General features: G+C 31.6%; 1 pseudogene; it reads left to right on the plus strand.

The window, feature by feature from the left end:
• The window catches only part of LOC147000076 (X-linked lymphocyte-regulated protein PM1-like), a 31336-nt pseudogene extending 23176 nt beyond the window's left edge, over window positions 1-8160 (plus strand).
• The last annotated feature ends 10009 nt before the right edge of the window (window positions 8161-18169 follow it).

An 18169-nucleotide genomic window follows, 5' to 3' on the forward strand; every position in this document is an offset into this window, starting at 1 on the left:
ATCTTTTGTAGATTTAGAAAAGAATTAGCCTGTATTAAAAGTTTTTCCCTATGAAGAATTAAAGCCCACCTTTGATCCTTTGTTTCGTCCATTTGTTCTTTGGAAACTGTTCTTGAAGCTTAAAATTATTTTACTTACGGAAATTAAAATTCAGATAAGATTAGATATTTCTTGTCTAAAATACATGGAGTGTTTTTTTTTTTTTCTGTGTTGTGGAACATTTCTGTAGACTTTACTGGTTGAACATCCTTCATCTGAACATACAAAACCCTAAAGTATTCTAAAGTATGAAGCATGTTGGTGATATCTTTCATTTAATTTTAAGTTTTCTTGGCATTATTGAATGGATTTTATCTATTATCTATATCTATTTTTATGAATACATGGAATCACCTAAAGTTTCTTCAAAATGACCTTTAATTTTTAATATAGGTGACATTTATAAGAAGCTTCACATAAAGAAAAAATGGATGGAAATGTATATGAAAGATTCTTTCAATGACAGCAACCAGAAATTAGAAAGGCTTTGCAAAAAGAAAAATCGAAAGAGGTAGAGTTGTTAGATTTGTAGGACCACATGTGTATCATTTGAAAAATTATATATGGCTGAAGATTAAAAAATATATATCACGTCTGTTCATTTAGTAAAAATATGTGGCTTTGATTTTGTCTAAACGGTTAACCCTATAACTTAATGCCTTCAAGGAAACTAAATCAAATTCTTAGAAATCTGTGAAAATTTTATTTTCTTCTTTAAGTAACTGTTAATGAGATTTTAAATTTAATTTACATTCATTGTGGAAATACAGAAGTCCTGCACATAGTCTTAGAAATGTAATTTATGGATTATTATGCTTAACAATATGGAAAAACAACAACTACAGTTACATATGTGGGCATTATCTATATTTTAATTGACTTATGTTTTCCACTATGTCTTAACTGAGGCAATATATGAAAAATAAATTAGACCTTATATTTGGTAGGAAATAATGAAAAAACACTGTGAAATATAATTATTTCTCATATATATATGATTTATATTTATATTCATTTTTATTTATCATTATATTCATAGTTATATTTATAGTTATATTCATACTCACATTCATATTTTTACATTTATATTTATTTTTATTTATATATATGTATTTTTATATATACACACACAAACTAATTTAATTTTGAAAAGGTAAAATATAAAAGAATACTTCTCTCATAATATGATATGGGAAAAAATCTATAATGATTTCCAATTAGATAATTTTATACTGCTATTTTTCTCTTTATAATATGAAATGATCAATTTAATTTGTTTTGAGTGTTCTTTTTCATATTGGTATGAAATGTGACTGCTTTCATTACTGTGCTTTACAGGAAAAACATCAATAAAAAATTATGTGATCAGTATATAACTACATTTCAGAAGTCTGATATGGATGTATAGAAATTCAGTGAAGAAAAAGAAAATCAGCGGTTGGTACCATAACTAACTTTATATTTAACCTAGTATAACTAAGTATCAAGTAGGAATGGAGAAACAAGCCTTGATTTGGGCACATGAAACTAAATTAAGTTTCACTATCTATCTATCCTTGGCTCTGTTGTAGTCCTACTGAGATGTAAACCACTGATCACATACTATATCAATGAAAAACACTAGGCGTTTTATGGTAGACCAGATCATAAATTTTCAAGAGGCAGACATTTGCAGAAAGATGAAGAGAGGATTACCAGTGTCTACAAAATGAAGCACAATACACCAGAGCTTAAAGGAGAGAGAAAGCTTATTTACTGTTGTCATCTGGACTCTGTTGTTAATATTAGAAAACCAACTCAAATTGGCAAATACATTCTTACAATCTTAAACTTAGTACAAATTTAGTAACAACAGTGGATGGAAACAACCTTTCTCAACAGTCCTGGCAGAATATTCCTTTGGAAGAATATCACCAAAACATTTTATATCATCTCTCCATTACTGTACCAATCACTGCAGTCATCACATGGTTTCCAAGTAAGATATGAGACAACGATGATCTTATTAACTAATTTTATTTTTTACTTGATTGGTTAATAGTTTGGAAAGTATTCAATTGGAAATGAACAGTAAAACAATTCTTGCCTCCGAAGGCATTGATGAAGGTATCATTATGAGTCAGTCCAGGAAAGAGATGGGAACTAAAGACAAAATAAATAAATAAATAAATAAATAAATAAATAAATAAATAAATAAATAAATACTCCAATTGAAGGCAATTTTTAAACATTGACCTCGGGATGAAATTTAAAGGATGAGTGATCATCCATGTAAATGAGGAGTCTAAAGACAGCCCCTCAGAGTACTTCAATATTTGTAACTCTGCATGAGGCAGCTGGTGAGTGGGAGCCATTAATGGAAGAGAACAAATGATAGAAAGAAAACTACCATGAGTGAAGGAAAATTTTGAGGAAGAAAAGATCACTAACTGTGTCATATTCTGCAAATGGGCCAAATAAGATTGATTTTCAGGGCTGGAAGATGGTTTAGTTGGTAATTTTTCTCCTGTGTAGGCATGGAGACCCGAGCTTATATTCCCTGATCAGCATGCATGCACACACCACCACCACCACCACCACCACCACCACCACCACCACCACCACCACCACCACCACCACCATCACCAAAAACAACAACAAACTAGCAAAACTAAAAAAAGCCACCACCAACACAACAACAACAACAAAAAAAGTTGGTGTGTTGGTGAGCATTTTACAAAGACCAAACTCAGATTTAATTCAGAGATAAGAAGATTCCCAGATCTTCGTAGCAACCAGGTGTAGCGTAATGGATGAATTCTAGGTTCAGTGAGATTCTGTCTCCGAAAGAGTAGCGTGCAACCAAAGAAGACACCCAATATTAACCCTTTGTCTCCATATGTATGCAGGTGCATTTTTTTTTTAAGATAAACTTAACAAATTGGAGGTCAATTTACTTAATAAAGATGATTTGCGTGGAAATGTGAGGTACAAAACTGATCACAGTGAATAAAGGACAAAATAGGTATGTAGTAGCCCAAGGAGAAAAGGTGTAAAGGGCTTGTCTTAATATTTTTTTTTAATGAAAATTACCATGGTTGTGTGCCAACATAAAGAATACAAAGAGAACTTTATGTTACTACTTCTCTGTGTTACTTGAGATTGGAACCTAGAGAAAACCAATCAGCAACTAAAATTTGTCCTCAGACATATTTTTATACTTTATTTTGAGGCAGTGTATCTTTATTGATCATGAGTATTCATGACCTTGTGATCATTCTAAATCAAACTTTATAAAATTTAGTTCTATAGGCATTACATTGACCGCCAGCTAGAGTCATAAATGTAAAATCAAAATTACAATTGCTGTAACTTTTGACAATAGTTGAGACAAAGGAAAACCTTGGACTTAGTAAAAAACAAGTATATGTCATCCTTAAGAATGGAAGAGAAGGTAGAAGACATGGCACATACACATGTGTGTGTGTGGGGGGGGAGGTAGATACGGAGATGATGTAGTGAACTACCTCCTAGGATTGCTTATGCTATTTAGCAAAATGATGACATTATATGGTAAAAGCATTAACGCTAGCTAGAGTTAAGCTTCCCAGACTAGGATATTTCCAAGTCCATGTTTGCATGGTGCATGCCTATAAATATAAGTATTTGGGAGGCTAAGGTCATTCTGTGCATTATGGAAAATTCTTTTTCATTAAAAAAAAAAGTTTTCTTACCCCACAATTGGTAGCATAATTTTATTTCATGTTATTTTAAAAATATAAGTATATTTAGACATAATCGTTGTCAAAAATTTAAGGCAGTTGGAAGATTATTCCTTTTATGTTTCATATGGAATTATTTTTGCTCATGTAAATATTTTAGTATTGGAGATACATAACTGCTTGATTGTTAGCCTAGCATTCATGCTGCATGGCAGTAACACCAAAAATAAACAGAATTGTTATAGTAATGTTTTCCTTTTACCTTTGTAGAACAATTATCAAAAAGAACAACAAGCATTGAAAGTAACCCTAATCCTAATCCTAACCCTAACACTAACCCTAATCCCAACCCTACCTAACCCTTACCCTATAAATCATTTTCACAGAATCTTTCATATTTGTATCCTTGGGAGTTTATTTAATGAAGTTCTTTTCTGTTTTAGGGTTTGATGAACTTGGGGACCAACAACTAAGATATGCTTTTTGATACAGATGGTGAACGGAGAAAAAATGTCTGTGTTTAAAAGAGACATCATGGAGAATATTTTGAAGTACTTTTCTAATTTCCAATCTTCAGACTAATGAAGCATGCACATTTTTCACTTGCTTGTACATTTGTAAACAAATAAAATAAATTGCTAACTTTTTTGTCTCCTATAAAACAAAGTTTGAAAGGTTCTTTAATCCTTGTTATTCTGATGCTTCTCTGAAGGAAGTTAAATCTCAATGATGTGATTACAAAGTTAACTAGGAGGTATACCTTTAGAGTCAAAATACAAACAAAACAACAACCCCATCTTAGTACACTGAGTTGTACACTCTTGTTGTTTTGTTTTCAGGCCCTAGGTCCCTGTCTCGTGATTAGGTCAGGGTTAGTGAGGTCAAGCAAAGGCAGGGAAACAACACAATACTGTATGGAACATAAATGTCTTCCTTAAAATTTGAATAAGACATTGGAACCACAAAGACTGACAGTATAACCAGTAAAATGGTACTAAGACAGAATAATTTCCAGAAGCATGGTAGAATGCTGGCAGATGTTAGAGTAGTAGTTAAGAACTACATAAAACAAACAAACAAAACTCTAAAAGCTGCTTCAACCAATCCTACAAAACCCTTATGAAAAAATAATATTGTAAAAACTAACAAACAAACAAGCAAAACAAAAAGAAAAACAAAAAAACACAGTTAGACCAAAATGTCCAAAATGTCCAAAAAGTTATTTGTTTATTTGTTTATTTATTTATTTACTCGTTTTTTCTTTCTCTCTCTCTCTATCTCTCTTTCTTTCTTCTTTTCTCCCTTTCTTCCTTTTTTGCTTTCTTGCTTTCTTAATTTCTTCCTTTCTTCCTACCTTCTTTCTTTCCTTCGTCTTCCTTCCTTCCTTCCTTCCTTCCCCTCTCTCTCTCTCTCTCTCTCTCTCTCTCTCTCTCTCTCTCTCTCTCTCTCTCTCTCTCTATTTTTTTCTTTCTTTTTGAATTTTGGAGAATGACTTTCTCTGTCTTTTCTGGCCATCCTGGGTGTCACTCCATGCAATAAACTAGCCTCCATCTTAAAAATCCCTTAGTTGTTCATCCCTAGGGCTAGGTTTTATAGGCAATGACCCTCATTGCCTGGCAACGTTAAAACCATGAAAAACCAAAGTTAAATCCCACAAATTTTAAATAAATATTCAAGAACACACACACACACAATCCAAATGTGAATTAAAATAAAAAATAATAATAACTAAAAAATAAATTGCTGAAGGGAAAATAATACCCCCAAATCTTAAAACACAGTAAAATTGTTTTAAAAACTAGAAAAAAAATACACTGGACATCTGAAAACAAAAAAACCCTCAAAAGCACTCTTCTAAAAATCCGGGAAATCAAATGAAGTTAAAGAACTTAAAGAACTATTCTTTCTTTATCTTTCTTTCTTTCTTCCTTTCTTCCTTCCTTCCTTTCTTTCTTTTTTCTTTCTTTCCTTCTTTCTTTCTTTCTTTCTTTCTTTTTCTTCCTTCCTTCCTTCCTTCCTTCCTTCCATCCTTCCTTCCTTCTTTCTTTTTTCCTTTTCCTTCTCTTTCTCACTCACTCTCTCTATGTATCTATCTATTTATCTTTTCTCTCTGTCTCTGTCTCTCTGTCTCTCTGTCTCTCTGTTACTCTGTCTCTCTCTCTCTCTGTCTCTGTCTCTTTCTATCTCTCTCTCTTTCTCTGTCACTGTCTCTCTCTTTCTCTCTCTCTCTCTCTCTCTCTCTCTCTCTCTCTCTCCCTTTCATTTTCTATATTTTTTAATTTTAATAAACTGGGTTTCTCTGTTTATCCCTGGCTCTCTGGGAAATCAATCTCAAGACCAGGATAGCCTCCAAATAAAAGATCCCCTACCAGTTCACCTTAGGGCTAGCATTTTTATGAAAGGGGCAGCCATTGCCTGCCAACTCTAAAATTATGCACCACCAAAATAAAAACCCTCAATTTTTAAATAAATATTTAAGAATACACCCACAAAAAAGAACATAAAGAAAACAATGAAATATTAAAATGAATAAATTCTTGAAGTCTAAATGAAACCTGAAAATTACAAAACACTAAAAATTAAAAAAAAAACAGAAAAAATATTAAAAATAGACTAGAATTCTGAAAAAAAAAACTCTCTGAAACATCCTTTAAAAACATTTCAAAATCTTAAATAAAACCTCTAAAAATAAAAAAGTGCACATGAGACCAAAAATGACCCTGTATCACAATTCTTTTTTTTTCCTTTTTTCTTTTTTCTTTCTTTCATTCCTTAGTTCCTTTGATCATTCCTTCATCCCTCACCCCTTCATCCCTCCTTCTCTCTCTTCCTCGCGCTCTCTCTCTCTCTTTTTTTTCTTATTCCTCTCCCCCTTTATCTCTCTCTGTCTCTCTCTGTCTCTCTCTGTCTCTCTCTGTCTCTCTCTCTCTCTCTCTCTCTCTGTCTCTGTGTCTGTCTGTCTGTCTGTCAGTCTCTCTGTCTTTCTGTCTGTCTCTCTGTCTGTCTCTCTGTCTCTGTCTCTCTCTCTGTCTCTCTCTCTCTCTCACTCTGTTTCTTTCATTGATCTATTTGTAATTTCTTGGAGAGTGGGTTTCTCTGTGTATCCCTCACTGTTCTGGAATTTATTCTGAAGACCATCCTAGCTGCCAACTAAAAAATCTCTCCTCTCTCTCACTTCCTCTGTTTATTTATTTATTTTTTTTTTGAGTTTTTAGATTGGGATTTTCTGTGTATCTCTTACTGTCCTCCAGATTCCTGTAGAGATCATGCTGAACTCTAAATAAAAAAAAAAAAAAAAAAAAAACACTTACATCTGCCTCTCAATAGCTGGAATTAAAGGCATGGTCAACACTGACTGGGAAAACCAAAACAATGAAAACACAAATATAAAACACTAATATTTTTGGAAAAAAAAGAAACAACAAAAATTAAAACAAGAATTAGAACAACAAAACCATAATAAATATACTAAAATGGTAAAAAAAAAAGTTAATTAAAGTATTCATTAAAACTGAAACACTAAAATACACTAACATCATTAAAAAATAATAATGAAAAACAATAAAAGTACACAACAAGCTTGAAATCCAAGAAACTCTAAATCACTAAAGACTCTACAAGATTTTGAAATACCCTAGAAATCAGAAAACAGTACACAAGAATCCGAATAATGCCTAAAATATTTATCTATCTATCTATCTATCTATCTATCTATCTATCTATCTATCTATCTATCTATCTATTTATTTATTAATAATTACTTATTTATTTTATACATTCTGCCTTTCTATCTTTCTTCTTTTCTTTCTATCTTCCTTCCTTTCTTTCCTCTTTCTTTCTTTCTTTCTTTCTTTCTTTCTTTCTTTCTTTCTTTCTTTCTTTCCCTCTCTCTATCTTTCTTTCTTTATTTGTTTCCATTTCTTCCTTCCTACCTAAATTTATCTCTCTGTCTCTCTTTATTTTTTGTCTTTTTTTTTCTACCATTTTCTCACTCTCCTCTCATTCTTTCCTTCTTTCTTTCTTCCTTCATCATTGCTTCAATCCTTCCTTCCTTCCTTCTATCCTTCCTTCCTCTCACTCTCGCTCACTCTCTTCCTCTTTCATTCATTTCTTTATTTCTTTGTTTCTTTCTGTATTACTTTCTCTAAATCTCTCAACAGATATAAATATTTCTAAATGATCCCATGCATCCTATCTGATCACCAGGACAAGGCCGAAGTCATTTAAAGCTTAAATTAAATATCAAACACTTAAATACAATAAAATCATTTTTAAAAAAATATAGAAAACACTAAAAATGCAATAGAAGCTTGAAAAAGAAGTAACTCTAAATCACATTTCTAAAAATTCTACAAATTCTTTTAAAATACCATAGGAATCTACAATGAATACAGATGAAGCCGAAATATCCCTAAAATGATTGCTTGCTTATTTATTTACTTATTTATTTCTTTATATATTTGTTTGTTTGTTTGTTTATTCATTCATTCATTTATTTATTTTAAATAAATTTTGTATATTTTTAAAATTATCTCTTTCTCCCTAAGTTTCTATTTCTGAATCTTACTATCTTTATCCCTTCCTATTTCTCTCTCTTTTTCTCTTTCTTTTTTTCTTTCTTTTTTCTTTCTTTCTTTCTCTCTCTCTTCCATCCTTCCTTCCTTCCTTTGTTCCTTCCTTCGTTCCTTCTTTCCTTCATTCCTTCGTTCCTTCCTTCCTTCCTTCCTTCCTTCCTTCCTTCCTTCCTTCCTTCGTCCCTTCCTTCCTTCCTTTTTTCCTTCCTTCCTTCCTTCCTTCCTTCCTTCCTTCCTTCCTTCCTTCCTTCCTTCCTACCATCCTTCCTACCATCCTGCCTTCCTTTCTCTCTCCCTCTCTTTCTTTTTTCTTTTTCATTCCTTGTTTTTTTTTGTTTCTCTGTGTGTGTGTGTGTGTGTGAGAGTGTGTGTGTGTGTATTACTTTCTCCCTCTCTCTCTCTGTCTCTCTCCTTTCTCTCACTTCCTCTGTTTATTTTTTTTTGAGTTTTTTAGATTAGATTTTCTGTGTATCTCTTACTGTCCTCCAGATTCCTGTAGATATCATGCTGAACTCTAAATAAAAAAAAAATCACTTACATCTGCCTCTCAATAGCTGGAATTAAAGACATGGTCAACACTGACTGGCAAAACCAAAACAATGAAAACACAATTATAAAACCATAATATTTTTGGAAAAAAAGAAACAACAAAAATTACAAGAAGAATTAGAACAACAACAAAACCATAATAAATATACTAAAATGGTAAAATAGTTGAAGTATTCATTTAAACTGAAACACTAAAATACACTAACAACATTAAAAAATAATAATAAAAGACAATAAAAGTACACTACCAGCTTGAAATCCAAGAAAGTCTAAATCACTAAAGACTCTACAAAACTTTGAAATACCCTAGAAATCAGAAAAGAATACACAAGAATCCGAAATATTTATTTATTGATTGATTGATTGATTGATTTGTTGATTTATAATTACTTATTTATTTTATACATTCTGTCTTTCTATCTTTCTTCCTTTTTTCTACCTTCGTTCTTTCTTTGTTTTTTCATTCTTTCTATCTTTCTTTCTTTCTTTCTTTCTTTCTTTCTTTCTTTCTTTCTTTCTTTCATTCTTTCTTTCTTTGTTTGTTTCCCTTTACTTCTTCCTTCCTTACTTTATCTCTCTGTCTCGCTCTTTCTATATTTTTTGTCTTTATTTGTTTTTTCCTATTTTTCTATCTTTTCCTCACTCTCCCATCCTTCCTCCCTTCCTTCTTTCCTTCCTTCATCCTTCCTTCCTTCCTTCCTTCCTTCCTTCCTTCCTTCCTATCACACTCTCTCACTCTCTCCATCTTTTTTTCTTTTTCTTTGTTTGTTTGTTCCTTTTTTATTACTTTCTCTCAATTTCTCAACAGATATAAATATTTTGAAATAATCCCATGCATTTCATCTGATCACCCTGGAAAAGGCTGAAGTCAATTAAAGCTTAAATTAAAACTCAAACATTTAAATACACTAAACTCAATAAAAAGAGAAAAAAATTAAAAATACAATAGAAGCCTGAAAAAAAAAGAAACTCTAAATCGTTTTTCTAAGAACCCAACAATTTTTTTTAAATACCATAGAAATCTAAAAAGAATACACAGAAGACAAAATATCCCTAAAACATTTGTTTGTTTGTTTGTTCATTGATTTTTAATTAATTTTGTATATTTTATGAATTCTGTCTTTTTAACTATGTTTTTATCTGTCTCTTTCTCTTTTTCCCTTCCTTCCTTCCTTTCTTTTTTCTTTCTCTCTCTCTTTCTTTCTTTCTTTCTTTCTTTCTTTCTTTCTCTCTGTCTGTCTGTCTGTCTGTCTGTCTGTCTCTCTCTGTCTGTCTGTCTGTCTGTCTGTCTGTCTTTTTCTCTTCCATCCTAACTTTCTCCTTCTTTCCATCTTTCCTTCCTTCCATCCTTCCTTCCTTCCTTCCTTCTTTCATTCCTGTCTTCCTTCCTTCCTCTCTATTTCCCTCTCTTTCTTTTTTCTTTTTCTTTCATTGTTTGTTTTTTTCTTTTTTCTCTCTCTTTCTCTCTCTCTCTCTCTCAATCTGTATGTGTGTATCTCTCTCTGTGTCTCTCTCCCTGTCTCCCTCGTTTTTGTTTTTTTTTTTTTTTTGAGTTTTTTAAACTGGGGTTTTCTGTGTATCTCTTACTGTCCTCCAACTTACTGTAGAGTCCATGCTGAACTCTAAGGAAAAAAAAATCACTTACATCTGCCTCTCAATATTTGGAATTAAAGGCATGGTCAACACTGCCTGGCAAAACCAAAACAATGAAACCCCAATTATAAAACCCTAATTTTTTTTTTTTTTTTGGAAAAAAGAGAATACGAAAATTACAACAACAAAACCATAAGAAATACCGTAAAATCCTTCAAAAAATGAAGTCAGTTAAAACATAAATTAAAACTGAAACCCTAAAATATACTAACATCATTAAAAAAAAACAAACAAAACAAAATAGAACAACAACAAAGAAATATATTAGAAGCCCAAAAACCAAGAAAATCTAAATCACTATACTAAAGTCTCTACAAAACTTTTGAAATACCCTAGAAATCTGAAAAGAATACACAAGAAGCCGAAATATGCCTAAGATATGTATTTATTTATTTATTTATTTATTTATTTATTTATCTATTTATCTATTTATTTATGAATAATTACATATTTATTTTATAAATTCTTTCTTTCTTTTTTCTTTCTTTCTTTGCTTTCCTCCTTCCTTTCTTACTTTATCTCTTTGTCTCCCTCTTTCTTTATTTCTTGTCTTTATTTGTTTTTTTAATTTTTCTATCTTTTCCTCACTTTCCCTTCCTTCCTCTCTTCCTTCTATCCTTCCTTCCTTTCTTCCTTCCTTCATTCCTTCTTTCCTTCCTTCCTTCCTTTCTTCCTTTCTTCCTTCGAAATAATCCCATGCATTTTATCTGATCACCCAGGAAAAGGCTGAAGTCAATTAAAGCTTAAATTAAAACCCAAACATTTAAATGAACTAAAATCATTAAAAAAAACAAAAAAAAACAAAAAAAAAACACTAAAAATACAATAGAAGCCTGAAAAAAAAGAAACTCTAAATCACTTTTCTAAAAACTCTACAAAACCTACAAAACCTTTTAAAATACCATAGAAATCTAAAAGGCATACACATGAAGCCTAAATATCCCTAAAACGTTCGTTTGTTTTTTTGTTCATTTTTAATTAATTTTGTATATTTTATAAATTCTGTCTTTTCAGCTGTTTTTATTCTATGTCTCTTTCTCTGTTTCTTTCTTCCTCTCTTTCTCTCTTCCTCTTTTTTAATTCCTCTCTTTCTTTCTTTCTTTCTTTCTATCTTTCTTTCTTTCCTTTTCTTTCTTTCTTTGTTTCTTTCTTTGTTTCTTTGTTTCTTTGTTTCTTTCTTTCTTTCTTTCTTTCTTTCTTTCTTTCTTTCTTTCTTTCTTTGTCTCCCCTTTCCGTCCTAACTTTATTCTTCCTTCCTTCCTTCCTTCCTTCCTTCCTTCCTTCCTTCCTTCCTTCCTCTCTAACTCACTGTCTTTCTTTTTTTTTCTTTCTTGTTTGTTTGTTTTTTCTTTCTAACTTTCTCTCTCTCTCTCTCTCTCCCTCTCTCTCTCTCTCTCTCTCTCTCTCTCTCTCTCTCTCTTGATCTGTATGTCTCTCTCTCTCTCTCCCTCTCTCCCTAGTTTTTTTTTTATTTTTTTGATTTTTTGATTGAGTTTTTCTGTGTATCTCTTACTGTCCTCCAGCTTACTGTAGAGACCATACTGAACTCTAAGTAAAAAAAAAAAAAAAAAAATCATTTACATCTACCTCTCAATTGTAGGAATTAAAGGCATGGTCAACAATGCCTGGCAAAACCAAAACAATTAAACCCCAAATATAAAACACTAAATTTTATTTTGGAAAATATAGAACAACAAAAATTAAAACAACAACAACAAAACGATAATAATACCATAAAATCCTTCAAAAAATGAAGTCAGTTAAAGCATAAATTAAAACTGAAACCCTAAAATACACTAACATCTTAAAAAATAACAAACAAAACAAAATAAAACACCAAAAAAATACATTAGAAGCACTAAAACCAAGAAACTCTAAATCACTATACTAAAGTCTGTACAAAACTTTTGAAATACCCTAGAAATCTGAAAAGAATACTCAAGAAGCCAAAATATGCCTAAGATATTTTATTTATTTATTTATTTATTTATTTATTTATTTATTTATTTATTTATTTATTTATTTATTTTATATACATTTATTTATATATCTATTTATTTATGAATAATTACATATTTATTGTATAAATTCTGTATTTCTTTCTCTCTTTCTCTCTTTCTTTCTTTCTTTCTTCCTTTCTTTCTTTCTTTCTTTCTTTTTCCTCCTTCCTTCCTTACTTTATTTCTGTCTCCCTCTTCCTTTCTTTCTTTCTTTCTTTCTTTCTTTCTTTCTTTCTTTCTTTCTTTCTTTCTTTCTTTCTTTCTTTCTTTCTTTAGTTGTTTTTTTTCTATTTTTCCATCTTTTCCTCACTCTCCCTTTCTTTCTCTTCCTTCCTTCCTTCCTTCCTTCCTTCCTTCCTTCCTTCCTTCCTTCCTATCACTCTCTCTCACTCTCTCCATCTTTTTTCTTTTTTTCTTTTTTTTCATTCTTTGTTTCTTTTTGTATTACTTTCTCTCAATTTCTCAACAGATATAAATATTTCGAAATACTCCCATGCATTTTATTTGATCACCCAGGAAAAGGCTGAAGTCAATTAAAGCTTAAATTAAAACCCAAATATTTAAATGCACTAAAATCATTAAAAAAAAAAACACTAAAAATACATTAGAAGCCTGAAAAACAAGAAACTCTATATCACTATTCTAAAAACTCTACAAATTGATTTAAAATACCGTAGAAATCTAAAAAGAATTCACAAGAATCTGAAATATCCCTAAAATATTTGTTTATTTTTTTGTTCATATATTTTTAATTAATTTTGTATATTTTATAAATGCTGTCTTTTTCCCGATGTTTTTATCTCTGTCTCTTTCTCTCTTCCTTCCTTCCTTCCTTCCTTCCTTCCTTCCTTCCTTCCTTCCTTCTTTCTTTCTTTCTTTCTTTCTTTCTTACTTTCTTTCAGTCTTTCTTTATTTCTCTCTTTCTTTCTTTCTATCTCTCTTTCTTGCTAGGATTTTGGAGATTGGGATTCCCTGTGTATACCCTGGAGGTACTAGAAATCACTCTTTACATGAGGCTGGCCTTCAATTAGGAAATCCACCTATCTCTGCCCACCAAATGTGGGATTGAAGGCATGGATCATCACTGCCTGGCAACACTAAAACTCTTAAACCCCCAAATAATAACCCTAAAAAAATTTAAGCAAATATTTAAAATCACACACACAACACACACACAATCAAATAAAACAGTAAAACATTAAAAAAAATAACTAAACTCTAATAAGAACCGAAATTCAAGAAAACATGTTAAAATTCATAATAAACAAAGAAAAAAAACTATAAAAATATACTAAAACACTTAAAACCAAAAATCTCTAAAACACTATTCTAAAAATCTTACAAAACCCATAAAAAAACTCTAAAATTCTTAAAAGTATAAATATATATATACATATTTAAGAATCCAAAATATTCCTTATTTTTTCCTTATATTTTTTTTTCTTTGATTTTTTGTAGACAGGGTTTCTCTATCTATCCCTGGCTGTCCTGGAACTTACACGAGACTAGCCTGACAATGAACTCAGAAATCCAAGACCACTGCCTCTAAAGTTCTTGAATAAAAGGCATGGGATACCTCAAACTGGAAACCCTAAAATTTTTAATCTAGAAAATAAAACCTTAAAGTTTTTAAAAATACTTATGAACACACACACACATACACAAACTCATACTAAAACACTAAAATATAACAGTAAATCCAAAAAAAACCCTCCACAATCTTAAAAACACTATTCATACAAAAAAAAACTATAAAAGACCCTTCTAAAAACCCTTAAAACGCTTTCAAAATTCCAAAAATTTCCATAGAGTAACTTTCTTATGTACAGTATTTCTTTCATTTTTTTTCCTTTTTCTTTTTTTCTTTCTCTTTGTTGGTTTGTTTGTTTGTTTGTTTCATTGTTTTTTCTTTGTTTCTTTCCTTCTTTCTTTCTTTCTTTCTTTCTTTCTTTCTTTCTTTCTTTCTTTCTTTCTTTCATTTTTTTTCTTTCTTCTTTCTTTTTGTCTTTGTTTTTTGTTTCTTCCTAAATTTCTCTCTCACTGTGTCTGTGTCTGTCTCTCTGTCTCTCTTTCTCTCTCTCTCTCTCTCTCTGTCTCTGTCTATCTCTCTCTCTCTCTCTCTTGAGTTTTTTGTGTATCTCTGGTTGACTTCCAGCTCCATGTGGAGGCCTCAAAGAACTCTAATTAAAAAAACAAAACGAAACAAAACAAAACAAAACAAACAAAACAAAACAAAACAAAAAACCTAACTCTGTCTCCCAATTACTGAGATTAAAGAAATGGGTCAACATTGCCTGGCAAACCCAAAACTAGGAAATCTCAAATATAAACCCCTAAATGTTTTAGAAAAAATCAAGTACAAAAACAACACCACCAAAAACAAAACCCTAAGCAATACAGTAAAATGCTACAAAAGTCAAGTAAAATCAAACCTAAATTAAACCCCAAACCCAAAAATACACTAAAATCATTAAAAAAAAAAAAAGAAAAAACACTAAAAATACACTAGAAGCCTGAACAAAGACAAGGACCAAACCCAAAGAAATACATTAAAATGGTAACAAAATAAAGTAAAATAAAGCCTAAATGAAATCCCAAATCCGTAAATACACTAAAATCATTAAAAATATATATATGTGTATACCCTGGCAACATGGAAATCACTCTGTAGTCCAGGCTGCCCTAGAAATCAGAAATCTACCTGCCTCTGCCTAACCAATTGTGGGATTGAAGGCATGGATCACCACTGCCTGGCAAAACTAAAACATTTAAACCCAAAAAATATAAACTTAAATATTTTGTAAAAACATTCAAGAACACAAACACACAAAATAGGAAAACGTTAAGAAAATGAAATAAAGCCCAATAAGAATGAAAATCAAGAAAAAAAATCCTAAATTCTTAATAAACAAAGAAAAAAAATAGTATACATATACTAAAACTCTTAACGCCAAAAATTTCTAAAACGCGAAAAAAAAAAAAACTACAAAACTCATAAAAAAAACCTAAAATTATATATATATATTTATTTAGGTTTATGTTATGTTTATATTCATATTTATATATTCAAGAATCTAAAAATGATTCTAAACCCCCCCCCCCTTAAAAAATTCTCTTTGTATTCCTGTCTATCCTGAAACTCACCATGCATACTAGTCTGACCATTAACTCAAATCCAAGACCTCTGCCACCAAAGTTCTGGGATAAAATGGATGGGTCACCACACACTGGCAAAAATAAATTTTTATACTACAAAATAAAACCTTAAATTTTTGAAAAATACTCAAGAACTGACAGACAGACAGGCAGACAGACAGTCAGTCAGACAGACAGACAGACACAAACACACACACACACAAACACACACAGATACACTCATACAAAATAGTAAAACTTTAAAATATAACCGTAAAAAAAAAAAAAAAACACTCTAAAACCTAGTAAAAGACACTAAATATAAACTAAAATCAAAAAAATCCAAAAAATAAAAACTATAAAACAGTCATCTAAGATCTCTAAAAACGTTTTCAAAAAACTCTAATATTCATAAAAAAAAATATGAAAGAACCCAAAAGAATTCCATACAGTAAATTTCTTACTTAATCTCTTCCTTTCTTTCTTTCTTTTTCTTTCTTTCTTTCTTTCTTTCTTTCTTTCTTTCTTTCTTTCTTTCTTTCTTTCTTTCTTCCTTCCCTCTCTCCCTCCCTCCATCCCTCACTCATTTCCTCCCTCTCTTCCTCCCTCCTTTCTTTCTTTCTTCTTTCTTTTTTTGGTTTTTTGTTTATTTCTCTCTCTCTCTCTCTCACTCTCTTTGTCACTCCCTCCCTCCCTTCCTCTCTCTCTCCTCTCTCTCTCTATCTCTCTCTGTCTCTCTCTGTCTCTCTCTGTCTCTCTCTATCTCTCTGTCTTTGAGTTTTGCAGACTGCGTTTCTCTGTGTGTCAATGGCTGTCTTCTACCTCCCTGTGGAGACCTTGCTGAACTCTACTTAAAAAAAAAAAAAAAAAAAAAAAAAAAAAAAAAAAGCACCTACCTTTGTCTCCGAATTGCTGGGATTAAAGTCATGGACCAACTTTGCCTGGCAATCCCAAATGATCAAACCACAAATATAAAACCTTTAATTTTTTTTTAGAAAAAAATCAAGTTCAAAACAACAACTGTAGTCTCCCGTCCCCAAGCCTGAAACCTGCATGCTCAGTGGTGGAGTGTGCTGCTCAATTGTTCTGCCTAGCCCACTGCTGGAGCTTGCTGATTTGCTCTTCCAAAGCTGTCACATGGTCACCCTGCTACTGGAACCCAAGATTATTATTTGGCAGGAATTGGGCCCCCCTCCCCTGCTCCATAACTGCGTGCAGAATAGTAAAATTGAGCTTTCATCAGGATGACTGTCTTAGGTCCATTTTTATCTCATACTCTCTAGCCCTTCTTCTCTTCCAGGTTTTTAAGGTGCCTTTCCAGCCTAGAACCCACACATATGGTCATGTGGGTGGAGACAACATTTGCCGAACCAACACAGGACTGAGAAACGGCAGAGGACAATTGGAAGAAGCACTGCTGGTTTGGATCTCCATAAAAGAAGAAAATAATTAAAGGAAATTCATACCGGAGAAGGTCAGTATGGGCTAAGTTGAAACAGCATTAACCCAAATGCTAATTCACTTAGTTTCAGCAGTGAAGTTTATCAGGGACTAGGAACTGTTAGGCGATTAGACATAGCTTCCAAAAGCTACATTTTAAGGCATTAGAAAAGAAAGGATTTATATAAAAAGGAAATTAATGATCAGGTGGATAAGCCACAGTCCAAAAAAAAAAAAAAAAAAAAAAAAACCTGCATCATGAGGAGGGAGGAAAATGTCCTAAAAAGCACAGTTAATTTCAGGAGTGCCATGCTTTGTTCTCTCTGGGCCTTATAACAAAAGTACTCTGGCCCCTTTTGTGTGTTGTCTAATGTCTGGTGCACCAATCTGTTCTCAGGTTCAATTCATGTATGTTTGTGTCCAGTCTGTATGAATGAATGTTCTATGTTTTATGTTGGATAATAAAGATGGTATAAAAAATTTTATCTGCAAAGCCAAGAGCTGCCACATGCCTCAAACAGGAATTAGACATATGGCAGGAGAGTCCCTGCTGGAAAACTGTTCGTTTTAGGAAAAAAGGGCGAGTCTACAATCTCTTAGTTTCAGGGTAAAAAAGTTGATAAATGGTTCGTGATTAATGAATTTGACAAATTATAAAGTGCCCTTTATTCTATGATTGTAGCTACAAAAATTAATATTCTCTGATTGGTCTAAAGTAACTGCTTCATTTGGTGCTTTTTTTATTGGAAATGTGTTCTGTGTGTTTTCACAATCACCTCAAAAGTTGTTGGTTAAGATTAATAATTGTTACATTGCTACAGATAGTCTTAAATTTCATAACTCTACTTCAGAGTTGTTCTAACATGTGAAATAAGGAAGACCAAGAGACAGGGTCTCTAAAGATATTTCTAGTTTAAATATTAATGAATGTGGTTTCTATTCTAAAAACTAAAATTTAAGATAAGGTTTAAAGCAATGCCTCTTTATTAAAGCAGTAAAGCTTACATGTATTCATAGGTATTAATTGGCAGCCAAACTTTGTAATATGATAGCTATGCTTCTAATATTATTGATTTTA

This window comes from Mus caroli, unplaced genomic scaffold, assembly GCF_978045245.1.
Source record: "Mus caroli unplaced genomic scaffold, Mus_caroli_1 scaffold_22, whole genome shotgun sequence".
In the NCBI taxonomy this organism is placed as follows: Eukaryota; Metazoa; Chordata; class Mammalia; order Rodentia; family Muridae; genus Mus; species Mus caroli.